This window comes from Numida meleagris, chromosome 3 (assembly GCF_002078875.1).
Source record: "Numida meleagris isolate 19003 breed g44 Domestic line chromosome 3, NumMel1.0, whole genome shotgun sequence".
NCBI classification, from domain to species: domain Eukaryota; kingdom Metazoa; phylum Chordata; class Aves; order Galliformes; family Numididae; genus Numida; species Numida meleagris.
In genome coordinates, this window is record NC_034411.1 from 28,355,522 (window position 1) to 28,379,783 (window position 24,262).

Sequence of the window (24,262 nt, forward strand, 5' to 3'; positions counted from 1 at the left end):
TTCCATACCTGGTTGAGGAGCTGAGCTTCTTGTATAACAGCGACATAAAATTTGATTCTAATTTTGATATATCATTTATTGAAAGAACAGGATGTGATTCCAGTGTGAAAATCTGTTCACAGTTAATCCTGAAAAAAAAAAAAAAAAAAAGTCTGAATCTCCAAAATATCATCCTGGAGGCTAGTAAAAATATGAGAAAATGGAAATATCTGAAACTTATGATGAGATGGAGTGCACATGACATGGCATTTGCTAGGAACCGAATGATCAATTTGAGCACGAAAATCTATGTGTGTGTTTGTGTCTGAGTATGTACAGAAGTGTAGCAAAGCAGACCATACTATTTGCTTACAATTTGTGTCCTTACAAATATCATGACTTGGACCGTATTTCTGGTTTCAAATGTCTTTTCTGACTGCCAGCTCTACAGGACAGCAACTGATATGCTTTTCCCTTACCCTCTGGGGAAAATGACTTACTATATGTTTCCAATCACCACCCAATTCCTGGCTAGAATTTTGACTAATTCATTCAAAAATCAATGCATAACAACAAAGCAATTAGAAGTATCTTGGCTTTGCATGATACAAGATTGAAAGGTTGTACCATTTCCTTAGCTAAAGTTCTTCATATCCCACACTATGAGACTGTTTTTCCTCGGAAACAGAAGAAAATAACGTTCTAAGAGACTGCTTGTTTCATTCACATGTTCCACCCAGCAAAGGGTTGCAAAGACATATAACCTCAAGAGCCCCTGGAGGTGTCTGAGTAAGTGCAGTAAATGCAGCAATGATTTAAACACTTTTGAACCTGGAAGCCAATGAATAATTCCATCTGATAAGGAAGAAAATGTTTTAGCCTTTGAATAGCTCAAATGTCACATCTGTTTCCAGCGCTCTGTACCCATTAACCCATGGGTAACACATAGCATACCATATGGTTCATACAGCACACATCTTCTTGCAGTTCATTTCTGTGGAATCTTTCTCAGAGATTCTCTCTGCTCTGTTTTCAGTGTTTATAGTTAACTACCTGGGCAACTGTGGAGTTGTAATAATAATGTGGATGCAAAATTAACAAGTAACATTATTAACATCTTTCATGGTTCACTTTTAACGAAAATTGCCCTAACCACAAACCAGGGCATCCCGTCAAAAAGCATTAGATCTGATGTTAGGCTTTAGGCCAGATGAAAAATAAATCTGAGTACCCTGACATTCTTGCTTTCAGTATAGGAATTTTGTGTTCATTGGTGTGTTTACCTACTCCTAATTAATTACTTGGTAATCCCCAAAGGTACAGCATTCCCTAGCATCAGCTGTCAAAAGGCCCTACTATATGAAACAGTGCCAGATGCTTATTTCCAGTATTACACTGCTAACAGATGGCAAATGCCACAGATATAAATATATAGAGAGATATAGATATATCAGCATGTTTTTGCATTTGCATTCATGCATACATGTTTATGTAAACACGTGCACACGTCTGTGTTGTGCTCTTTAACTTTATGGTTAGTTATACACAGATTTTCCTCTTTGGTAATGATGGAACTTCTTTTATTTTTCTTTTTTATCTTTTTAATGAAATACTAGTGAGATGAAAAAGAAACCAGAAACCTCCTCTTTCTAGGAAAATTAATTGATAATTTGCATCTCATCCCAGCTGGTAGAGTTCATTGCTTCAGAAGAACTTAACTGAAGCTGAGGGGTTTCAGATGACCACAGCAGAGACTCAGCTCCTATGTTAGGGCACTTATTCACCTGATTCTTCCACCATGTGCTTATAAATAAGTGAGGATTTTTGTTTTGCTGGAAGGCAAGAAAACCATAGGCAGCTACTGTTTGGCATTCACTGTCCCTGGCTGCACTGACAAACTGATTCTTTTGTTTGCTGGCTGGCTTGGATTTTGGGAGGAGCAGTCATAGAATGGTTTGGGTTGGAAGGGACCATTATGATCATGTAGTTCCAGCCCGCTGCTATAGGCAGGGACACCTCCCTCCAGACCAGGTTGCTCAAAGCCCCATCCAGCCTGGCCCTGAATGCTTCCAGGGAGGGAGCATCCACAACCTCCCTGGGCAACCTGTTCCAGTGTCTCACCACCCTCACTGTGAAGAATTTCCTCCCAATATGTAGTCTAATGTGTCTAGTAGGTAGTCCTAATGTTCAGTCAGACGCATTAGATGTTAAACTCAGCCATATGAGGAACCTGGACACAGAAATAGTGATATTCCACATCCTCTACTAAGAGAAAGTGAATTCTGGCTTTACAATCCATGAACCTCAGTCTGGAAATAGGAGAGGAGTGCTCCATTAATTACTTGTCAGATTGCAGGGTTGGGCATCACAGTTTGATTATTCTTGATACTGTGCAGATCAGTAACAAAGGAGTCAGCCCCCAGCCGAGCCTGTACAGAAGCTGGCATCAGCCAATCTGCAGGGGAGGACAAGATCTGCAGCAGACGACGATTTGTGCACAAGTAATTTTAGTCTTAGGAGCAGCCTTCCTGCACACTTACCCACAAGATTCACATTATACCTGGAATTTACTTAATGGTCAGCCTTCATAATGGTGATTTTTTTTAATGTTTTGTGGGTTTTTTTTTTCACATTTGTGCAGGGAATTTTGATGGGAAAAAAAAAACATCACTGATAATGCCACAAAAGATCTATCATGTAGGGCTGAGCAGAACTCATGTGGTCTTTCCAAACAGGTATATTTAAGCACTCCTTATCTTTATAGCTTGAAACCCCTTGGTCCCACAAATGCCAAGAGCATGTCTGAGTACAATTTTTATTACCTACAATTTTATCACACTCCTGGCTTTAGTCTAATCTTTTTTTTCTACTGCCATATCCATTTTTTACCCCCTCTGTGATTCCTGGTAGTTGTCGAGGGAACTATAGGGAACATGTGAGAGGTAAGCTGTAAGCTCCAGAGCTACTGTAGTGTTGAGCCACCATGTGCAGGGAAAACCCACAGTTCATAGCTGTAGCCAGTTCAGTTGCTCCATTATGAGGGTGGTATATGTGTAGTGAGAACACATGCAGGAGCTGTGAGGAGATGAAGAATGCATAATCTCTACAATTTTTTCCTGACAATTCTAATGAGGTCTTTATGGCGCGTGTACACTATGGATGTTTTCTGCAGGCTTTCAACTAGGGCAGGTCTCTGTAATGTTCTCTACGAGTAGCACAAGGCACATCTAGGAGAGTGTCCCACCACTTGCAAATAATCCAGGCTGAACTTCAAAGCCCAAACACCACAAAAACATTTCAAAAACTGTCTCACTCTCTCTCTTTGTTTTGTTGTTTAATAGAAGAAAAAGGAACATTTTTTTTTCCTTCTTTTTCCCTTGCAAACAGCAGAATCATTTTGGCAGAAATTTTCCAAATAAAAGTTTGGCCACAGAAAGGCAGAGCTCCAAGGGAATGCGCCAGGCAATTCTAACAATGTTATGCTGCCATGTTTGCACATAGTATTTGTCAAGCAATGATAAACTGAATGGATGCCTCTCATGACACATCTCAAGTTTCTTTCAATTGAACTAATTTATTTTGAAACTATTAATACTCCTATCCTCAGTAATTAACAATTCAGAAATATTTTAATAACAAGCTGTTAATCACAAGATAGTTGTCTGCACAGATTAAAAAACAGACTGCTGTTTCAGGGATGTTGGCCCTCTTTGCCAATGTTATTGGTACATTTGTATGAAATGTAGCATCTGAGAAGGCATAGGCAAGGCTGCATGCTGTGAAACGTCTACTTTTTACCCTATGGTAATGAGGATGAAAGAGAAATCCAGAGAGAGGATGTGTTAATCTTCCTTCCTTTGAACATGACTCAGAGATGTGAAACTTCAAATAACTAGGCCCACAAATCTAATGCACTGTAGACAGAAAAATGGCACTCATTGGACTGACACAATCCAAATGGTATTCCAGCAGACATATGCAGGCTGGTCACTGCTGGAATAGGTTTCTCACACAAAGGCTGGCCCAGATGAAGTAGAATCCCCAGAAAGGGATCCCTGCACAGATCACAGTATGAACAGGAGGCATGGCCATGTAAGAACACGTATGCCTCACTAGTGCAATAGATTTCTTTATTTCAGTATCCTGTGATAGAATTTGGAACTGGTCATTTCAGGAAAACTCCCTAAATCTTTGCCTTGGAGCCTGAGAGACTGAGTCTTTATCCTAATCTCCATAAGGAAAAAGAGAATTTCTTCTGAAATTCATACCCAGACAATCAAAACTGGAACAAAACTGATTTTTGAATTACTCCTCTTGTTTCAGGGTTTCTGCCTCTGAGTCTGTCAAACCTGACTTTGAGAAAAACCCCTTGTCATCTGGGAGTGAGTTGTAGAAGAGTTTAGAAATGCACAGATGTGTATTCGCAGAGATGATGGCAACAGTCCTCATCTGCACGAAGACCAGAGTGCACCTCCTGTGTGTCTTAATATTTCACTAAATACACACCAAAGTGTACAGCAACAACAGCATTAGTAGCAACTCTATCAAACCAGAAGCTGTGCCATAAAACAGAAATAAATTGAAAAGAAAAAAAACCCAAACCAACCAACCAACAAAACCATCGTCACTTCAAGTACGTTTCTCACTTGACTTTGAGAAATAAAAGACCAACCATTCTCTCTTCCATTCAAATACCACTCTGGATATAATACAAAATTTGTATAGAAAAACAATCTCATCTTCCAGGATACTTCATTGGACTGTGCCAGATTGTATAGTAATATCTGGAGAAGACACACAGAAAACACTCAGTATGCTACCAATTTTGTCCAGAAAAACTGCTGTCCCTAGAAGACTGTCTTCCTGTTTAATAGAGGACATAAGACGACAGATTTCTCTCAAAGAAAGCTCAGTGGGATTGTGGATCTTTACAGTTGGGTTGCAAGGCCAGTGCAAAGCTCAGTAGGTGCATGAAAACGCAATCTGTGTGGGAGCCATTAGTACAAATGCTTTCAACAGCTGCCAGAGAGCCTCAGCTTGCTATGCAGTTGGGCTGCTACACAAACAGATCCAAAATGACTACACAGATTCAAATGATTGAAATGTAACTGCCTGTGATATGCTGAGTGTTGGCTAATGGTTAGCACTGGTTAGAAGTCATGAATACAGATGAGAGCAAGACGGTTTTGGCAGCAACTCCTGGGCTACAGCTATCTGCAACCTGCTGGGCACCCAAATCAGTGTGCTGCTGGCAGCCAGTGCTGGCTGGAGTCTGTGGGTCAGAGCTGCCTCAGCTGGACTTCCTCCAGGAAGACCACCAAGCATAAGGTTGAATGGGATTGAGGAACTTGTCCTTCCTTGGTGAGAGTAGTTCACAGAAGCAGAAGGATCGTCCTTCTGCTATCTAGATCGGCCTGAAACTGCTGAAGTTTGTGACCATACATCTCTAGACAGGCCTTCCGGGACTCAGCACCTCTTACTCACCATGTTTCTTACCTCCTCCATTCCCTATCTTCCCTAATTTAGCACTTGATTTCAGCAAAGAGGATATTTCTTTATGTGCTGTACACCTAAGCCCAGCTGACGCTGGAACAGGCTGCCCAGAGAGGTTGTAGAGTCCTTTTCTGAAGACAGTCAAAACCTGCCTGGATGCCTTCCTGAGCAACCTGCTGTAGGGAAACTAACTAAGCAGGGGGTTGGACTTGATTTACCTCCAGAGGTCCCTTCCAACCCATATGATTCTGTGATTCTGTGACAAGATGAAGTAACAGTGCATCACTGAAAACAAACATGCTGAACCTAGCTGATACGCTTTCTGGCCACGTTCCTTTCTCAGTTACGCTACTATACCTGTTTTTGCCTCCAGAGACCAATGTTTGAATTATTCAGTGTAAAAAAATAATTAGCTGAATGGAGCTCCTTCATCATTCACAAACTGAAGACCCAAGTTTTCTGAGAAGCACTTGTCACCAGTCAGTGCTCTTCCAAGAGATGGGATGGACATATTTCAGTATTTAGGGCCTTGCTACCTCTTCACTCTTGATTAGTTCAGCAATAGCTATTTCTGGACAATTTCAGAAGAAAAAAAAACCACAAAACAGTGAAAATACAGACCCATTGGTTTGTCATTGTTTCATATAGGAAACAACCTATGGCCTTTCTTTTTCTCCCTCAGGAATATCAAATTGGTGACCTAGTTTTCAAACAGCTGAAAGGAATTACTATGTCAGGTATGTTAGATTTACTGCTAATGCCACTACAGTTAAATTGCATATGGCATTAATATGGATTACACCTGGTGAAGAGCTTCACAGTTAATCTCTAGGACAGGTGACCTGGATCTCATTTTAGTGAGGAGAGGTTCTCATATCCTTCTGACTATTTTTGAGACTACTTCTAATAAGCTAATTATTGTATGTCCAGTTCATATATGTATATATAACTTCATTTCTGTAAATAGAAAGCAGTGTGAGGTGTTCCCATTATCCATATTACTTGTGATTATAACCAGCTGTACTACTGGTTTGGCATGGAATTCTGTTAGGCCAAATCCTCTCCAGAATGCACCAAGAAAAATCTCCAGTTTGCAGTGGGATAATTTTTGGAAGGGCCACGAAAATGATCCAAGAGATTGAACATCTTCCCTATGAGGACAAGCTGAGGGAGCTGAGGCTATTCTGCCTGTAGAGGAGAAGGCTCGAGGGAGACCTGGGAGCAGCCTTACCGTATCTAAAGGGGGGCTATAAGAAAGAATGTGACAGACTGTTTAGCTGCGTTTGCTGTGGTAGAGGAAGTGGTTTCAAACTAAAAGAGATTTATATTGGATATTAAAAAAAAAAAAAAGTTTATGATAAGAGTAGTCAACAGGAATAAGCTGCCCAGAGAGGTGGCAGATGACCCAGGATGCCCCATCCTTGGAGACATTCAAGGCGAGGCTGGTCAACGCTTTGAGCAACGTGATCTAGCTGTAAATGTCCCTGTTCACTGCAGAGGAGTTAGACCAGATGACTTTTAAAGCTCCCTTCCAACTCAAGCAGTTCTATGCTTCTATATATTAAAGCTAAATATGAAGTAACTCTTGACAGAAATATTCATGTATGCTTTCTGCGCAAAACTTCAGCCCCAAATGTGCTGAACAGAGAGAGATCTGTGTTTTTTAAGGTCAGAAAATGACCTTAGCCAGCCTCATAACCTCCCAAGTAATATAATCAGTGCTAGAGACCTATATAGATTACAGCAGCTTTACAGATTGCAACAATGCTTCCTCAGGTCTACATTTTTGTCTCCTTTTCTGTCATCCTCAGCACACTCAACAAGATTTGTTGAGCAGACCTTCCGAAAACAGCTGCGGCATGGTCTTTTCCTGTGCTGGTAAAAGTCTTCTTTGACTATTTTTCTCCCTGATACTTTTAACTTGTTGAAAAGCAGCTGATAAGGAAATCAGGCTCTCTTTACCACCTCATGTATTTGGTTCCAGTGTGGCTTGCCTATCCTGGGTTATCTTCAATTAATGTATATTTATGTCACTTACTTTTCATTCATATGAATGTGTGGGGAACAGTCCTTTTACCACTGCCTGTATTAGCATATAGTACTCCCACATGAGTATAAGTATTCTCCATTCATTATTTGCTGTTCATCATGTCTCCTTCATTACTTGGCCATAGAAAAAGTTATTCTCATCCAGCAAGGGAGTAGCAGTAATAACATTTGATCTACCACAAATGGCTATATGGGGAATGTAATAGCTGAAATTAGCAACATAAGCATAAATCCTAGAATAACATGTGTTCCTCCAAAATGATGTGCAAATTAGACAAATATTTGCTAAAATTAGGGTAGTTCAGAAGTAATTCATGAATGAAAACAAAACAAGAACAGAACAAATCAAGTTCATTGAATGATTTATTTGGAAAATGTAATTCTAAGAGCTTTAATGGTCAGTTAAAATGAAAATAATGATGTTTCCTGAACTGCACAACATCTGCTGCATGCATAGAGCAAGAAAATCAACTATGAGGGTTGCATGTATTGCTAATTTGCAGTTTGTAGCCTAACACAGCATAATTTCTAGAAAGAAATGTGAAGGCTGTGAAGAAGGAATGCAATTACTGGAACTGAGATTAATAATAATTAATCCAATTTGAATCTTAATTGGAAAGGCATTTCCTTAATGTCCCTTATGGAAGAGGACAGGAAGGGACTGTATTTAAAAGAGTTTTGAAATTATTAAAAAAAAAAAAGAGGGAGAGAGAAAGAGAGAAAGTGGATTTACAGTCCAGGCCTAATGCTGAGTTTGCTCCTAGACTTCAGATTATAGGAGATTATCACAGATCAACCCTTTTCACAGAAAAGAACCTTTTAAATACATCTCAGCATCATCCTTATTAGGAACAAAGGAGAGATGCTCCTTCCACAGGGACAAGAGAAGCCCTTAATTCATAGCTTGTCAGAGGAAAGGCATTTGCTTCAGCACTGAACCAGGTTAGTTATGGCTCTAATTTACACAGCAGCATGTCATCCTGGTGGAAGGGATGGCACCTTTAAGTAATAATGAACAAGTGTGCACTGACAGAATAATAATCATGGATTGAAAAGGTTACAGTAGAGCACATGGTAAAGCTAAGTGCCTGCTTTCATTCCACTGGGTGCCATAATATCAGGAGTTGGGAGCTGCAGTTTCAATATAAAATAACATTAGTGAGGCAATTAGGACCTAATGGTTTGTGGAGAGAAGACTACAAGACTTTATAAAAACATCTGAATTAGACCATATTCAAGTTTTACTTCACTCCTATTATTTTTAGTCCATATTGCATTCTCAAAGGTAGAAGAGAATCCTCTTAAAACATAGTGATGAAACATCAGAGACATAAGGGAAGCTTCTCAGTATATATGGGTAAAATCTCGTAAAGACTTCTACCAGTTGATCCCAAACAAATAATCTGACCTCAGGTACCTAAGAATAAAATTGGTGACTGCAGCAGAAATGCTAAGTCGTGGCCTGAACCAGTGGTTGAGCACCTGGTGGGAAGGCAAGGCCAACCCAGGGGAGCTCAGGTGCATGCAATGCACCTGAGTAACCAGAATGGGTGGAGCCAGGATCCACCCCTTCCCAGGCTTCATTTAAGGGCTGGCAGTGGAGGCAAAGGGTATGTCACTGGAGATCCCTGCATACCTGAGGCCTTTCAAAGGTAAGCAGTTTTTTTTTTTTTTTCTCTTTCATTTTTTGCATCTACAGCTGCTGCATTTGGGCTTATCCTCATTTGCTGTAATCCAAAGGCTTTTTCACTCCAATATTATTGCTATACTTTCCATCACATTATAGCATTACACTTGGTGATCCAGCCAGATTTTTTTTTTTTTTAAGATAATCTATCCTAAGTAAGTAAGTTGGATGGTCACTGAGACTACTAATACACCGAAAAAGGAACTCCTGGAGTTTCCCCTGGGATTCCTGCGTTCTCTCTGGCTAAGTTCTGCATGTTTGTTTGTTTTTTTTTTTTTTGAAGAATGGGGACCAATAAGGGACAATGGTCCCATTATTAAATCTTATTCAAAAATGGCTGAATTTCTGAATAAACTAGGATAAAATCTTAGGCAACTGAAAAAAGAGCAGTAGCGGCATCTGCTGTGGCATGGCTGCTGCTACTCACTATTAACACATATCATTCTTTGGAGGGAGAATTAAAAGATGAAAATGAGGTTTTAAAAGCCCATATTAGACAACTGGAAAATAAAAGTGCATCTTTAACAGGGCAAACTGTCCCACCTTCAAATGGAACTTTCCCTTTGAAATCAAGACCCATATCATTAGAAGGGGAAAAGGACTTGGATCAGTAGGTTCCTTGGATCCTAGTTGAGTCCAAGAACAAAAAGAAGGCCAAGCAGACCAAAATTCAGCTAGAGGATCTGGGAACCTCAGATCCTCTAGGAATAAGACCTGTAATAACTCAAAAGACAAAGAAAATCCAGGATAGACCAGCAGGGTTGGTGCCCAAAGAGTGGCCCCCTGCCCATACCACACTTCATGTAATGGAGCACCCATACACAGCTGCTGAACTTATGGATTTGTTGCAATGATTTAAACAAAGACGATGAGAGCATACCAGCCTGGCTTTTGAGATTATGGGTTATGGAGGTTGAAAGTGTGATAATTAATGGGCCTGAGATTTCCAAACTTGCATCCGCTGCCTCAGACAGAGGCTGTATGTGACAGTAATACATAGTGATGAGAACCGTTCTCTAATTCAGGGGATAATGGCAGCATGTAGAATCATATGGCCGAACAAAAGTGATGTACTGATAAATACAGTTTTATGGACCTCAATGGAAGAACTCTGAAGTTATATCAGAGAACTAGGGATGAAGGAGGCCATTTATGATGAGGCATTTGAGAGCCCTGACCTGGTTAAGCTTTTGGCAGGAATGAGGGATCTCCTGCTACAACAAGCTGCTCCCCACCAGTATGGCACACTAATGTCTATACTGAACCCTTTAGTGGCCTTGGTGGCCATCATCCAAAAAGCTGCCCAATTGGTGGAGACAGAGTGCCTTTGGAACAGGTGCAATATCCAAACACTGGAGTCTTCCCTATAACTAAAACCAGGAGTCCCACCGACTTCTCAGCTGGGACTCTTTGGGGTATCCCAAAATCAAATGTTTAATGACTTCCAATGGATGGGTACAATTTCTTCAGAAAGGACGGGAAGGAAGGAGGAGTGGTGGTGTGGCTCTATGTGTTAGAGAGTATTTTGATGTTACTGAGCTTGCGACTGGGGATGATACGGTTGAATTCCTATAGGTAAGGATCAGGGTAAGGGCCGACAAGACAGATGTCCTGGGAGGGGCCTGTTATAGACTCTCTAACCAGGATGAAGAGACAGATGAGGTGTTCTATGAGCACCTGGCAGAAGTTGCACAATCACGTGCCCGTCCTCATGGGGGACTTCAACTTCCCTGATACATGCTGGGAATACAACACAGCACAGAAGAAGAAGTCTACGAGGTTTCTAGAGCGTATGGAAGATAACTTCCTTCTGCAGCTGGTGAGAGAACCCACCAGGGGAGGTGCCCCACTAGACCTGCTGTTCACAAAGAGAGAAGGTCTGGTGGGAGATATGGAGGTCAGGAGCTGTCTTGGACAGAATGACCATGAAATGGTAGAGTTCTCAATTCTTGGTGGAACCAGGAGAGGGGACAGCAAAACTGCTACCTTGGACTTCCAGAGGGCATACTTTGAATTGTTCAGGAGACAGGTAGGGAGGGTCCCTTGGGATTCAGTCTTGGAGGTTAAAGGTGTCTAGGAAGGCTGGTTGCTGCTCAAGAAAAAAGTCTTAAAGGTGCAGGAACAGGCTATCCCCCTGTGCTGCAAGATGAGCTGGTGGGGAAGAAGACCGGCATGGATGAACAGGGAGCTTTTCCTAAGCCTCCAAGAGAAAAAGAGAATCTACCTCCTGTGGAAGAAGGGATGGGCAACTTGGGGAGAGTACAAAGAAGTTGTTAGGAGAAAATTAGAAAGGCAAAGGCCCAGCTTGAACTCAACTTGGCTGCTGGAGTAAAAGGGCACAAGAAACTCTTCTGTAAATATCTTAACAGCAAGAGGAGGACCAAGGAGAATCTCCATTCTTTACTGGATGCAGCTGGGAATGTGACCGCTGAGGATAAGGAAAAGGCCAAGATTCTCAATGCCTTCTTTATGTCTGTCTTTAAAAGGCCAGTTATCCTCAGGGTACTCTACTCTCTGTCCTGGAATTCTCAGATGGGGAGCAGAATAAATCCCCCACAATTCAGGAGGAAACAGTCAGAGACCTACCACTCCACCTGGACTGCCACAAGTCCATGGCAGGCCAGATGAGATCCATCTGAGAGTGCTGAGGGAACTGGCAGAGGTGAAAGCCAAGCTGCTTTCCATCATTTATCAGCATTCCTGGTTGACTGGAGACTTGCCATTGTGACTCCCATCTACAAGAAGTGTCGGTAAGAAGGATCTAGGGAACTACAAACCTGTCAGCCTGACTTTGGTGCCAGGGAAGGTTATGGAGCAGACTGTCTTGAGGGAGATCACACAGCATGTACGGGACAAGCGAGGGATCAGGCCTAGCCAGCATGATGGGCAGGTTCCTGCTTGACCAACCTGATCTCCTATGATCTAGTGACTCGCCTGGTAGATGAGGAAAAGGCTATTGATGTGTCTACCTGGACTTCAGCAAAGCCTTTGACACTTTCTCCCACAGTATTCTCCTGGAGAAGCTGGCAGCCCATGGTTTGGATAGGTACACTATTTACTGGGTGAGGAGCTGGCTGGAAGGCTGGGCCCAGAGAGTGATGGTGAATGGAGTTAAATCCAGCTGGCAAATAGTTATGAGTGGTGTTCCCCAGGGATCGTTGCTGGGGCCTGTCCTCTTCAATATCTTTATTGATGACCTGAATGAGGGCATTGAGAACACCTTCAGTAAGTTTGCAGACGACACCAAGCTGGCCTGAGGTGTAGATCTGCCTTGGGGTAGCAAGGCCCTGCAGAGGGATCTGGGCAGGCTGGATCGCTGGGCTGAAGCCAATGGGATGAGGTTCAACAAGACCAAATGCTGGGTCCTGCACTTTAGCAACCCCAGGCAACGCTACGGACTTGGGGCAGAGTGGCTGGAAGACTATGTAGGGGGAAATTGACCTGGGGGTATTGGTCGATGCTTGGCTGAGCATGAACCAGCAGTGTGCCCAGGTGGCCAAGAAGGCCAATGGCATCCTGGCTTGTATCAGAAATAGTGTTGCCAATAGGAGCAGGGAAGTAATTGTCCCTCTGCACTCAGCACTGGTGAGGATGCATCTTGAGTACTGTGTGAAGTTTTGGGCCCCCCACTGCAAGAAAGACATTGAGGCCCTGGAGCACGTCCAGAGAAGGGCAAGGAAGCTGGTGAGGGTTCTGGAGCACAGGCCTTATGAGGAGCAGCTGAGGGAGCTGGGATTGTTCAGTTTGAAGAAGAGGAGGCTCAGGGGAGACCTTATTGCTCTCTATAACTACTTGAAGGGAGGTTGTAGTGAGCTGGGGGTTGGCATCTTCTCTCTTGTACCTAGTGACAGGACTAGAGGAAATGGCCTCAAGTTGCACCAGGGGAGATCCAGGCTGGATGGTGGGGAAATACTATCTTCCTGAAAGAGTGGTCAGGTGCTGGAATGGGCTGCCCAGGGAGGTGGTGGGGTCACTGACCCTGGAGGTGTTCAAGGAACATTTTGACATTGTGTTGAGGGACATGGTTTAGTGAGAACTATTAGTGATAAGTGGACGGCCACACTGGATGATCTTGCAGGTCTTTTCCAACCTTGGTGATTCTATGATTCTGTGACTCAATCCGGGCGTGGGTTCAATTTGCTAAAATATATTGCCAGCCCAATCATGTTCTCCTCCAGCTCCAGACAGTTGGAGGACAAACAAAAGTTTCAAAATCACCCCAAAAAAGCGGGGTGCCAGCCCCCCTGCACCTTAGGCCCCCCATACGGGACCAGAGGCCCATGTTGAATTGACTATTTTCTGGTCCTGAAAGAATATACAGTGAGTTACAGCACTAGTTGATACCGGTGCAGAAATGTCGATTATTTACAATGATCCAACCAAATTCCAGGGACATAGGGTGATGACTGGTGGGTTTTGGGGACAGATCATCCCTGTAACCCAGACGTGGTTGAGGTTGGGAGGTTGGGTGTCTCCCACCCTGGGAGTATAAGGTGTATATTGCCCCAGTCCCAGAGTATATACTAGGCATAGACATACTAACAGGTCTGACTTTACAGACTCCCTTAAGAGTTCGGACTGAGAGAGAGATGTATTAGTGTCTGGGTGGTGCTGGCGACATTAAGAGGCCATGTGAAACATTAGCTTATTTGCTTGCCCAAGCTGCACTGGATTCATAATACTAAACAGTATAGACTCCCGGGGGGGGAAGAGGAAATTTCTAGAACAGTCCAAGAACTAGAAAAAATAGGGATCATAAGACCTGTACATAGCCCATATAATTCCCCCATATGGCCAGTATGAGTCAGATGGCACATGGAGAATGACAGCGGATTACAGAAAATTAAATAAGGTCACAGTGCCCATTCATGCAGCTATACCCAATATTGCCTCCCTGATGGGCACATTGAGTAGGGAGATAGAAACCTACCACTGTGTCCTAGACCTGGCAAATGCGTTCTTCAGAATTCCCATTCACAAAGAATTGCAAGACCAGTTTGCATTTCTGTGGGGAGGCAGGCAGGCAGGGACCTTTCAGTTCCTGCTGCAAGGGTACGTGCATTCACCAACATATTGTCATAACTTAGTGGTGTGTGACCTAGCAGATTGGAATAATCCTAACAACATCAAATGGTACCACTATATTGATGACCTCATGTTGATGTCTGACTCACTGGAGGCATTAGGAAAGGCAGTAGATACATTAACTACACACTTACAAGAGAAAGGATGGGCTATAAACCCACAAAAAGTGCAAGGACCAGGCTTGCTGGTGAAATCTCTGAGTGTAGTTTGGTCAGGAAAGACCAAAGTACTACCCAGTGCAATAAAAGACAAAGTTCAGGTGTCCCCAGTCCCTGCTGTGCCAAGGCAGCTGCAAGCATTTTGGGGTATGTCGAGATACTGGGGTTCCTGTATACCCCACATACCACAGCTGCTGAGGCCTCATAAGGGAAGGCCAAAAATGGGATTGGGGGAGAATAGAACAAGAGGCCTTCCAGCAAGCAAACCTAGCTGTTAAACAGGCCCAAGCAGCTACTCTTCCAGCTGAACTAGATGTCCATGTAACTCAGGACAGGTTTGGCTGGGGCCTATGGCAGCTCCAAAATTCTGTTGGAACCCCATTTGGGTTCTGGTCTCAGGGTTGGCATGGAGCAGAAGAGAGGTACAGTATGACTGAAAAATAGTTATTGGCTGCCTACTCCGCATTACAGGCAGTAGAGCCAATAACCCAAACTTCTGAAGTCATAGTTATGACTACCTTGCCAATTCAGGGGTGGGTGGAAGATCTGACCCACCCTCCTATGACTGGGGTGGCCCAAGCACAGACAGTGACACGATGGGTTGCCTATCTGAGCCGGAGGAGTAGTCTGTCTTCATTACTATTGAAAGAAGAACTCCAGAAGATCCTAGGCCTGACAATGTATCACAGTGATGCGCCAGAAGAGACAGTGGTTGCTCCACTGGAGAAGAGTCCTATTCAGGAAGGGAAATATCCCATTCTTGAAGATGTCTGGTATTCAGATGGGTCCAGCAAGGGCAACCTGAGCAAGTGGAGAGCAAGTGGCATACCATCCCTCCAATGAAACAATCTGGTTTGAAGAGGAGGATGGTCAGAGTACCCAATGGGCAGAACTGTGAGCTGTATGGATGGTTATAACCAAGGAACCCGGTGACAGTATACTAAATATCTGCACAGATAGTGGGCCACCCAGGAATGGACTATTCATGCCCGACCAATCTGGGGCAGAGATATGTGGTTAGGCATACGGAATGTGGTGAAACACAGGACTGCACATGTCTACCATGTTTCTGGCCACCAACCACTACAGACACCAGGAAACAGTGAAGCTGACATGCTGGCTTGAGTTCAGTGGATTGAGGATTCGCCATCCGAGAACATCGCCTGCTGTTTACATCAGAAGTTGTGGCATGCTGGACAAAAGACAATGTGTGCAGCTAATAAAGCATGGGGGCTGCCCATACAACTGTCTGATATTGTCCAGGCATGCTGAGACTGATGCTTGCTCCAAGATGAGACCATGACCATTGCCCAAAACAACAGCCCATCTTGCCAGAGGACACAATCCTCTTCGGCAATGGCAAGCTGATTACATTGGGGCCCTCCCTCAGTCTGAAGGGGTAAGATATGCCCTGACCTGCATCAACACAGCAAGTTGGGCTAATGCAGGCCTATCCAGTGCCAAGAGTGAACCAGGCATATACTATCAAGGCGTTCACCAAGTTGATGGCTGCCAATGGGACACCTCAAGTTATTGAGAGAGATCAAGGGACTCATTTCACTGGTGCGATGGTACAATGCTGGGCAGAAGATAACAATGTTGAGTGGAGATTTTACCTGTCATATAATCCAATGGGGGCAGGCCTTGTTGAATGCTATAATGGTATTCTTAAGGAGGCCCTGAAGACAGACTCTCAGTCTGCGGACTGAGGTAGACAAAGAGACTCTACGGAACCCTGTGGGACCTGAATGAAAGGCCTAGAGATGGTAGACCCAGTGCCCTGAAGATGCTACAGACAAAATGGGCATCCCTGCTTAGGTTCCAAATTATGGGCAATGATAATCGGGTAAGGCCCCAAATGGGCCATGAAAATAAGCTTCTACTCCCTGCCCCTGAAACCTGGAACTTGGCACCTATAAAATAGAATGGCCTTGGAAGGTGCAAGTAGGACCAAAGTGGTGTGGCCTACCTGTACCTTGGGGGAGATTATTGGAGGCTGGGGGATTGGTAGTCTCCCCGGTAACAGGTACATAGCCTGCAGACATCATGGTCAGCACTCCGGTTTTCATTGCTAAGGGGACCTTAATCACTTCCCTGTGGCAAGTCAGGACCCCCTTTGGTACCCAATATAGTTATGCAGCCTCAGATATCTGGCCAAGGGGTATGGTACAGACAGCTGGGATGTGCCCCAGTGCAAGCTGTGGTGCTCACCCAGGACAAGAACACGGCCTGTATCTTGCTGTGGAGGGTGGACCTACCCCTTCTGGTACCTCTGAAACATCTGTGCTACTCCCCATGAGTTTCTCTGAGTCCACAGGATCATGAGGAGGAGCAACATGACATCAAGATGCTCCACTGTCACTATAAGATCAGGGTGACACCTGGGGGTGGACTATATGGGACTGATGGAATGTGAGCTGAACCTTCCCTGGTCCAAGCAACTATGTGCCTTCAGAAGAATCATCGAGTGCTGGCCCACAAAAGAACATGAACTTCAACCAAAAATCAATCATCAATCCTCTTATATTTTGTCAATCCACACTGTGATGGACAAATTATACAGAGTGTTGCGGTACACTGGATCACCATAATGGAAAGGGCTTACCTTCAACCTGCTCAATCATTGGTTCATGCCATGAAGGGGTGGAGTGCAGTGGAATTGCTAAGTCATGGCCTGAACCAGTGATTGAGCACCTGGTGGGAAGGCAGGGCCAACCCAGGGGAGCTCAGGTGCAAGCAATGCCCCTGAGTGACCAGAAGGAGTGGAGCCAGGATCCACCCCTTCCCAGGCTGCATTTAAGGGTTGGCAGTGGAGATAAGGGGATCTCGCTGGAGATCCCTGCTGACTGGAGGCCCTCCAAAGGTAAGCAGCTTTTTTTTCCTTCATTTCTGCGTCTGCTGCTGCATTTGAGCTTGTCCTCATTTGCTGCAGCCAAAGACTTTGCCACCCTGCTATTATTGCTGTACTTTCCCTCACATTATAGTATTACAGTAACCTAAAAAAAATTCATTTGCTTAAGAGAGGACAGAAAAACAAATCACCAGATGTTCGTTGATGCGGTCTCTCTTCTACAACTCCTTCCTGTCTCTTATGCTACATGAGACTCAACTTCTGGTCCCAGTGCTTAAAAATCACTGGACTGACTATGGAAGCCTTTTTATGAATTCAAACTGCACTGACTTTTTAGAATGGCTCCAGAATGCACAAGTAAGAGACTACTCGGACTTCTGGGAGATAATCTATTGTTTTTTTTTTTTGTTTTTTTTTTTTTTTACAGTTTTCCTGGTTTCTTGAGGGTCCCCGCAACTATGATAGCAGGGTCCCAAGCATTGAGGGCTGGACCGTGCTGAGCTTAGCAAGAAACCCCAGAGAAAGACTGGGTGGAAACTTCTCCATGCGCAGAGGAGAGGATGCAGGCAAAAAAGAGGCTTGTGCTGTGCAGCTGAATGCAAAAAACACAATTTTTTTAAACTTCCATGAAAATACATTTCTTCAGTAGTCTCCATATATGACACGTACACAAACAACTATTGTGCTACAGGGTGTATAGATTTCAGGAACTGAAGCAAAAGCAAAGGAGAACTGTCTCCATCCATGTCTGACTACTCTGTGGTGCCAGCGTTGTCAGAAGATCAAATTTAAACACAGTTCTCAGAACACTGCTAGCAACGGAGAGACTCCAATGGATTTCCACAGGTATTTCCTATACTTTACAGTAAGAAATTATGGAAATGAAGTATATCATCACCTCCATTGAACTCTCTTCTTTTCTCCTTCTCTTTGTTTACACGCAGACGTACAAACTGTTTCAATTTACTGGTAGCTATTTATATAGAAGTAAATATTCTCTGCCTGGCACTGAATGCTCAGTGACCAGACACCTTTGTCTTTCTTTATGTTTATGAAAATATACAGGCAATTTGAACATGTCTGGAATAAAACAAACTATGATAAATAAAACTATGCATACATTTGCATGTTTACATATGTTTGTAGTAATTATGTCCACCTCTAGTGCCAGTCTAATAAACTGTTTTCATAGCATTCTCATTCTTCTGCACTAAAGAAACAAAAAATGGCCAAGGTCACTGAGGGGGGCAGTGTCAGACGGGAGAAATGAACACAGATGCTCTACACTAACTGCTGTTATTCATCACCTCATCTTGCCTATACCTTTCATCCCTCCCAAATGTACGCTTCCTTTAAAAAAAAAGACAACAACTTCAGGCACTGCTCCTAGAAGTCCTTTACGAATATTTCCATTTTTCTTGCGAGTAGCTACTGGGTACCTAAGAGGTTTCAAGGATCAGTATCTTAGTTCTGTAAGACCAGTATGAGACAGGAAAATGTGAATACAGCAAGACAGGGCAGAAAAGAAAGCCTATTGACTAGGGAGAGAGGAGGGAATTCTGCTGTTTCCAGTTAAAAAGGAGAGAATTTTTACAGCCTTTCCTTCACCAGAGGCTGAACGGACAGCTAGGGACAAATGCTGGATAATAACTCTCCTCCTAGGAAGCCATGAAGAATCTATCCACGTTATGTACTTTTCAGCTTCGAGAGTGATTTACAGAGGCATCAGTTAAGGATCTGGTTTTATCAAGTTTAGTTCACACGGATTTCTTATTGCTTTTTTCTCTTCCATACTGTGCAGCGGAAGAGTGAAATTAAAGTCAAGAGCAATGAGTACATATGCTCAGAGCTGGGTCTCTTAAAGTTCAGCCTCAATTGGTGCATGGGAATTTGAGTCTTTAATTGCCAAGTTTATCCACCTCAGATTCACCTTTTAACAGGTTATTCTGCTTTTAATTATGATTGCTTTCTGGAAAATGTAGTCTTTTAAAAAGACATATACTTTTATGTATATATGACCACTCTCAAGTGGATGCCTCTGAAGCAGGAGGGATTTATGTATTAAAATGTACAAAGAACTGTATCCCAATTCTCATCTCTATATCAAGAGAAACAAAATAGGTTTGTCCAGCACAATCACTTGCAGATTACTTCACAGGGGAGCTCTGGGGGTTGTCTGGCAGAGAGGAGCAATGTGTATTTGCTGAGTCTTGGGTAATTTTAATTTTTTTCTTGTAAACCATTTAGGCTCAGACTTCCTTTGCCATTTCTAAGACACCAGTTGAATGCACTGATATTTGAGTGTCCCACACAGAAGGGAACCTGGCAGAAGGGACAGAAGATTATTTCCCCGCTTCAGTCCATAACATCACAGGATTAGTTAATCTAGTTAGTTAGTTAGTTGAGGAAAGATAAAGAAGTTTCATGGCCAGAACTGCAATATGCTAGTGGCAGAGGATAAAAATTTACAGCTTCTATTCATGCAGAAATATCAAGAACTTTTTGCCCAGAATATCACAAAACACTGATTACCTGGAAAACTATCCCCAGTCCTTCAGATTAATTACTTGTGGTTACATAGTATTGAATCCAGTATATTTAGATTTTCCTGAAAACCTAGATCTGGTTCGTGAATCAAGAAGCCCATTCTAACAAGACAGCCTCTCTAATCATATGTTATTTTCATTGTTTTTTTACTTTACATTATGGTCATAGCCTTGTTAGGACAGATGGGGTGTTTACAAAGGTATCCATGCCACCTAACTGAAGACAAATAAGTAAGATTTACAAAAGTACCCAGACTACTGAGTCCACTTTTCAAATCTCTAAATCCAGAAGATGATCCATGCAGTAAGTATCTCTTTAACACTTTAAATTCCTCACTGTTCATGTGTCTCCTGGATTCATTTTTCATGTCCTCAATGCTGTGGATATAGAAGACCTAAACAACCTCCACTGTACCTCTACTGTACTGCTGACATTCCTATTCTGTTGGAGCAAAAGTTGGTTTTTTTTTTGTTGTTTTTTTTTCCCCTCCAAGAGAGAAATCATAAACCCACTTACTTGCTTACATTTCGTAGAATAGCTGATCTTACTCTGAACAATTCATGACCAAAATCACAAGCTAGCCTGATTTCAGGTTCAAATGTTATCTCTTTGAAGGTTGTCATTCCTTAATCTTCCAATGATGACAAACCATGAGTGACAGACTAAGAAGTGTAAAATCATATGTAAAACAGAATAGTCTGCTCTTAATGAAAAGGAGAGGCTACTTTAATTGATGCCAATGGGCAGCCACTTTGCAACTCTTTAATTTTACAGACTATTCGGATACCAGATCGATGGGAATTGTATAAATACCCAAGGTGAGTTCACTAAATTATTAGGGCTGATGTCTAGCTAAAAAAGTTTCAGTAAAAGTATTATCCATTTCATTTGGGTAAATAATGATAGTATCTTCAGCTCCTCTTGCAGGCTTAAAAATTCTAAGGGGTGTCACTCACCAAGCTTCAGGGCAAGAAATGGATTCAGTGTCAGTAATTCTTATCATGAGTTTGCTATATTTGGTGTCTTTTATACAGTGCCTATACTTATTTTATTACAATTTAATTGTAATAAATTTAACAGATTGTCAGCTTCCATTATAAATAAGCTCTTACCCCTCCTGGCTGAGGCAAAAAACCTCTTGACTAAATTTGAAAATCTGAAGGTAATTCAAATGCTGAGTTTATCATCTTAGCATCATAACATCTTGTAACTGGATTGGAGAAAGTAGAGCTCATGATTTTTGAAAACTTGAGACTGTTCATCCTTATCAACCGTATCGTAAGGAAACCACATCCTTCCTTCCTTCACAATAAAGCCCAGCTAGCTACAGCCTATTTGTCTTTTACAGCATCTCGCAGAGCTGAGAGCCAGCTACAGGACACTGAAATCACAGGTCGCAATAGGCCCACTAGGGCAATCAGTCCTTCTCAGGGCTGCTAGAGAAGCCCATCACTGCATATTTTCCAAAGGTACATTTAACCCAATTCTGAAAGAGGTGAGCAGTAAACCGACCCATCACTCCTTGCTGTCAATTCATCACCTATCTGCAGAGTGTCACAGGTTGCACCTGCAGCTCCTCACCTTGGTGAGGACTCACTGCTTGCTAAACCGCTAACCGGATCGCATTCCTCCTCCACAATGAGGTCACAGGATTTTATGGCACAGAGGAAGGTTTAAGGTTAACCAACCTCTTGCAGAAGATTACAAATAATGAGATGAGGCAGGCCGGCTGAAAGACACTCTGGCCTCCTGCAAGAGGGGGACACTGAAGACCTGTGTGGGTGGCTGAGATTACCCCACTGAAAATGCACAGACCCCAGTGTGGGGATGAACAGGCTTACACTGCAGGTTCCCTCCTGCACAGCTCTCAGAGCCATCTGCTCTGAATTAGATGGGATTAAAGGCACAGCATGGGCAAATCCCTTCTCTCTGTTTGTGCAACACAGGTTTATCCCATGTGAAATAAGGCTTAGAGGCAAGGGCTGCCTTTCTCACATGCCACGGAAGGTAGTTAACAAGAGCTTCTAAAGCCAGGTAAAAGAACAGAACCTTGTAAGTGGGAGATGGCACTCTGGCAGGTCTTTGTTTCGATACAAAGATCGAAACTCAATATTCTGCCTCAATGCAGAACAAAACGAGACAGGGCAGACAGCAAAGGCTCCATGTGAGATTCTCTGCAGGCAAAGAAAGCCACAGGCAGGCAAAACACAATTTGTACAAATAGCACTGGATTCATAATCACTTTGTGGAGAGAAAAGGTACATAAGGGGAACAGGCAAATCGGAAGACAGTCCCACCAAGACTCTACAGAACACAAATACCAATTTCCTTCTTCTCTAGGTGCTTGTCTTGCAAGAATGTAACAAAAAACAAAAGCTGTAGAACCATCCTATTATTAAGGCAGTTTCAGGACCCTGTACTTTTTGTCCAGCTCATCCTTATTTTGCCATATTTCTGCCCACATACTGCCCTCTGACATGCTGTCCTGACCCCAGTGATGCTTACTCACCATCAGTGAAGTCTGAGAGGGCAGCTGGTGGCAGTAGGTGTGCTCACTTACGATTTCTTCACCTACAAAATGTCCCTTTGGTGGAGGTAGTCTTCACTTTTGCTCCTTTTCAAAGCACCTGGTTCTGCCTTAAGGATTCCCAGTTCAGTGAATGAAACACACTGGAATGCATAAGGGAAAGATCAAGCAACATATATTTTACACAGACACGTTGAACTCATATACTTAATAAAAATACATTTTCAAGTGAAGTCAAGCCCTATACCTACTTCCTCAAATAATACACACAACACAAAAAGCTTTTCCATGGTATTTCCACCTGTCTAGGTTTTATCAGTATTCCATATCATGACATCATGTGACAGGCTGTCCTCTGGCAGGGGGACGGGAGGGTGGAAGGGGCACAACACCACCCACAGTTCAATTATTTAAAAATGAAAATTCTCCTTTTCTAACATTTAGGAGCAAAGGAGGGGAAAATGTGACCCCAGTGCCATGGAAGAGAATGGGGTAAGGTTGGAACAAATGGAAATAAAATAAAGGAGAATGGAAAAGCTAGGGAGAAAGAAGAGACTAAAGATGTAGAAAGTTTCACACAAAGAAAAAATGCCTTTTCACATTCGGGACAAAAAGAAATGTTTATCAGTGAAGATATATCAGCGTTATATCAGCAAGGTTAAATGATAGGCACAACTTCAAGGAAATTTCAAGCAACATGATATCGGCTTCTTTTACAAGAGTGAAAATTACAAACAACTACAGACAGTGGAATTATTCCAGGTGTATTCTTGTAGATATTATATTGACTAGAACAAGAAGGATTTTTTTAACATTTCTTTTCAGAAAATACTGATCAATAAAAAATAAAAAATAATTTACACGAGCAGGACATTCTGTCTGAGCTTTTTTTACACAATTTTTTAGGAAAATATTGCAGAACTGTCAAAACAGAGCATTTCAGCTTCTTTTCAGAAATAAAAAGTACACATCCCTATTTGTTTCTTTTTTTTGTTATGAAATGGAATACCATTCAAAAACTAAACGTAAATTAAAGAACAGCTTTAATTTGCATCTCAGTTGGAAAAGAATAGTATTTTTTTCAGTATCTACTTTTCATAGAACAAGAAATTCCCTCTTACCCGTTATTAATAAAGACATCTGTATAGCTAATCAATCTTTTTTTTTTTCCAATTTCAACATCATTGACATTAAAAAAAAGGCTTTTTTTTTTTCAAAAGCTCTAATTTTACATATCCTTTTATCAGCTACATACCATCTTTTGGAAGACAATGTGCTGTGCTATTTAGTTTGTTTATGCTGCAAAGATTAATAGAAACAATATATTTAATGTGTTTTGGCTGATCCATACATCAAGCTTCTCTGTATATAACATGATTACACCACTGCAAAGCTGTGCAAGCAAATACTATAAGTATGATATTCAGATTTTATGATCCTTGTGACAGACATTGTCTTGTTTAATTTCTGCATGGGCTTCAGCGGTGGTACTACACAGGTTTTCTTGCACATTACTGCAATACAAGTAAGTTAACTGCATTACTTTACAGAACTTGGAGACAATTCTGTTGTCATATTACAGTCAAATTCTAAGAATAATCCTGGAAATGATCATCAAAATATTTCTGATTCTGTTTACATTTGGGATCTCTACTTGTAAATCAAGGAGTTAAGTTTTTGAAAGTATTTCTCATATTTCTTTTAAAAAGGAATGAATGATTTGCCCATGATATTTTAATTGCGTACGTGGCATCAAGATCATCTGTAAGTACGACAAATAAGGTCAAATGATACTGCTTACAGAATAAAGCAGACTTCAGACTGGATCAGAGCAATGTCTGTCTAGCCTTGCTATATCATCTCTGACAATTTTAACAGCAGTTTCA

General features: G+C 42.3%; 1 long non-coding RNA gene across 4 annotated transcripts in view; it reads right to left on the reverse strand.

Annotated features, from left to right (window-relative positions):
• The window catches only part of LOC110395749, a 328,266-nt gene that overhangs the window by 6,418 nt on the left and 297,586 nt on the right, over nt 1-24,262 (reverse strand). For all 4 annotated transcript variants that reach the window (XR_002436612.1, XR_002436610.1, XR_002436609.1 and 1 more), the window contains 2 exons: nt 22,359-22,519; nt 9-128 (listed from right to left, as the gene is read on the reverse strand). This is a non-coding gene — a long non-coding RNA (uncharacterized LOC110395749). The remainder of the gene's footprint in view (nt 1-8; nt 129-22,358; nt 22,520-24,262) is intronic.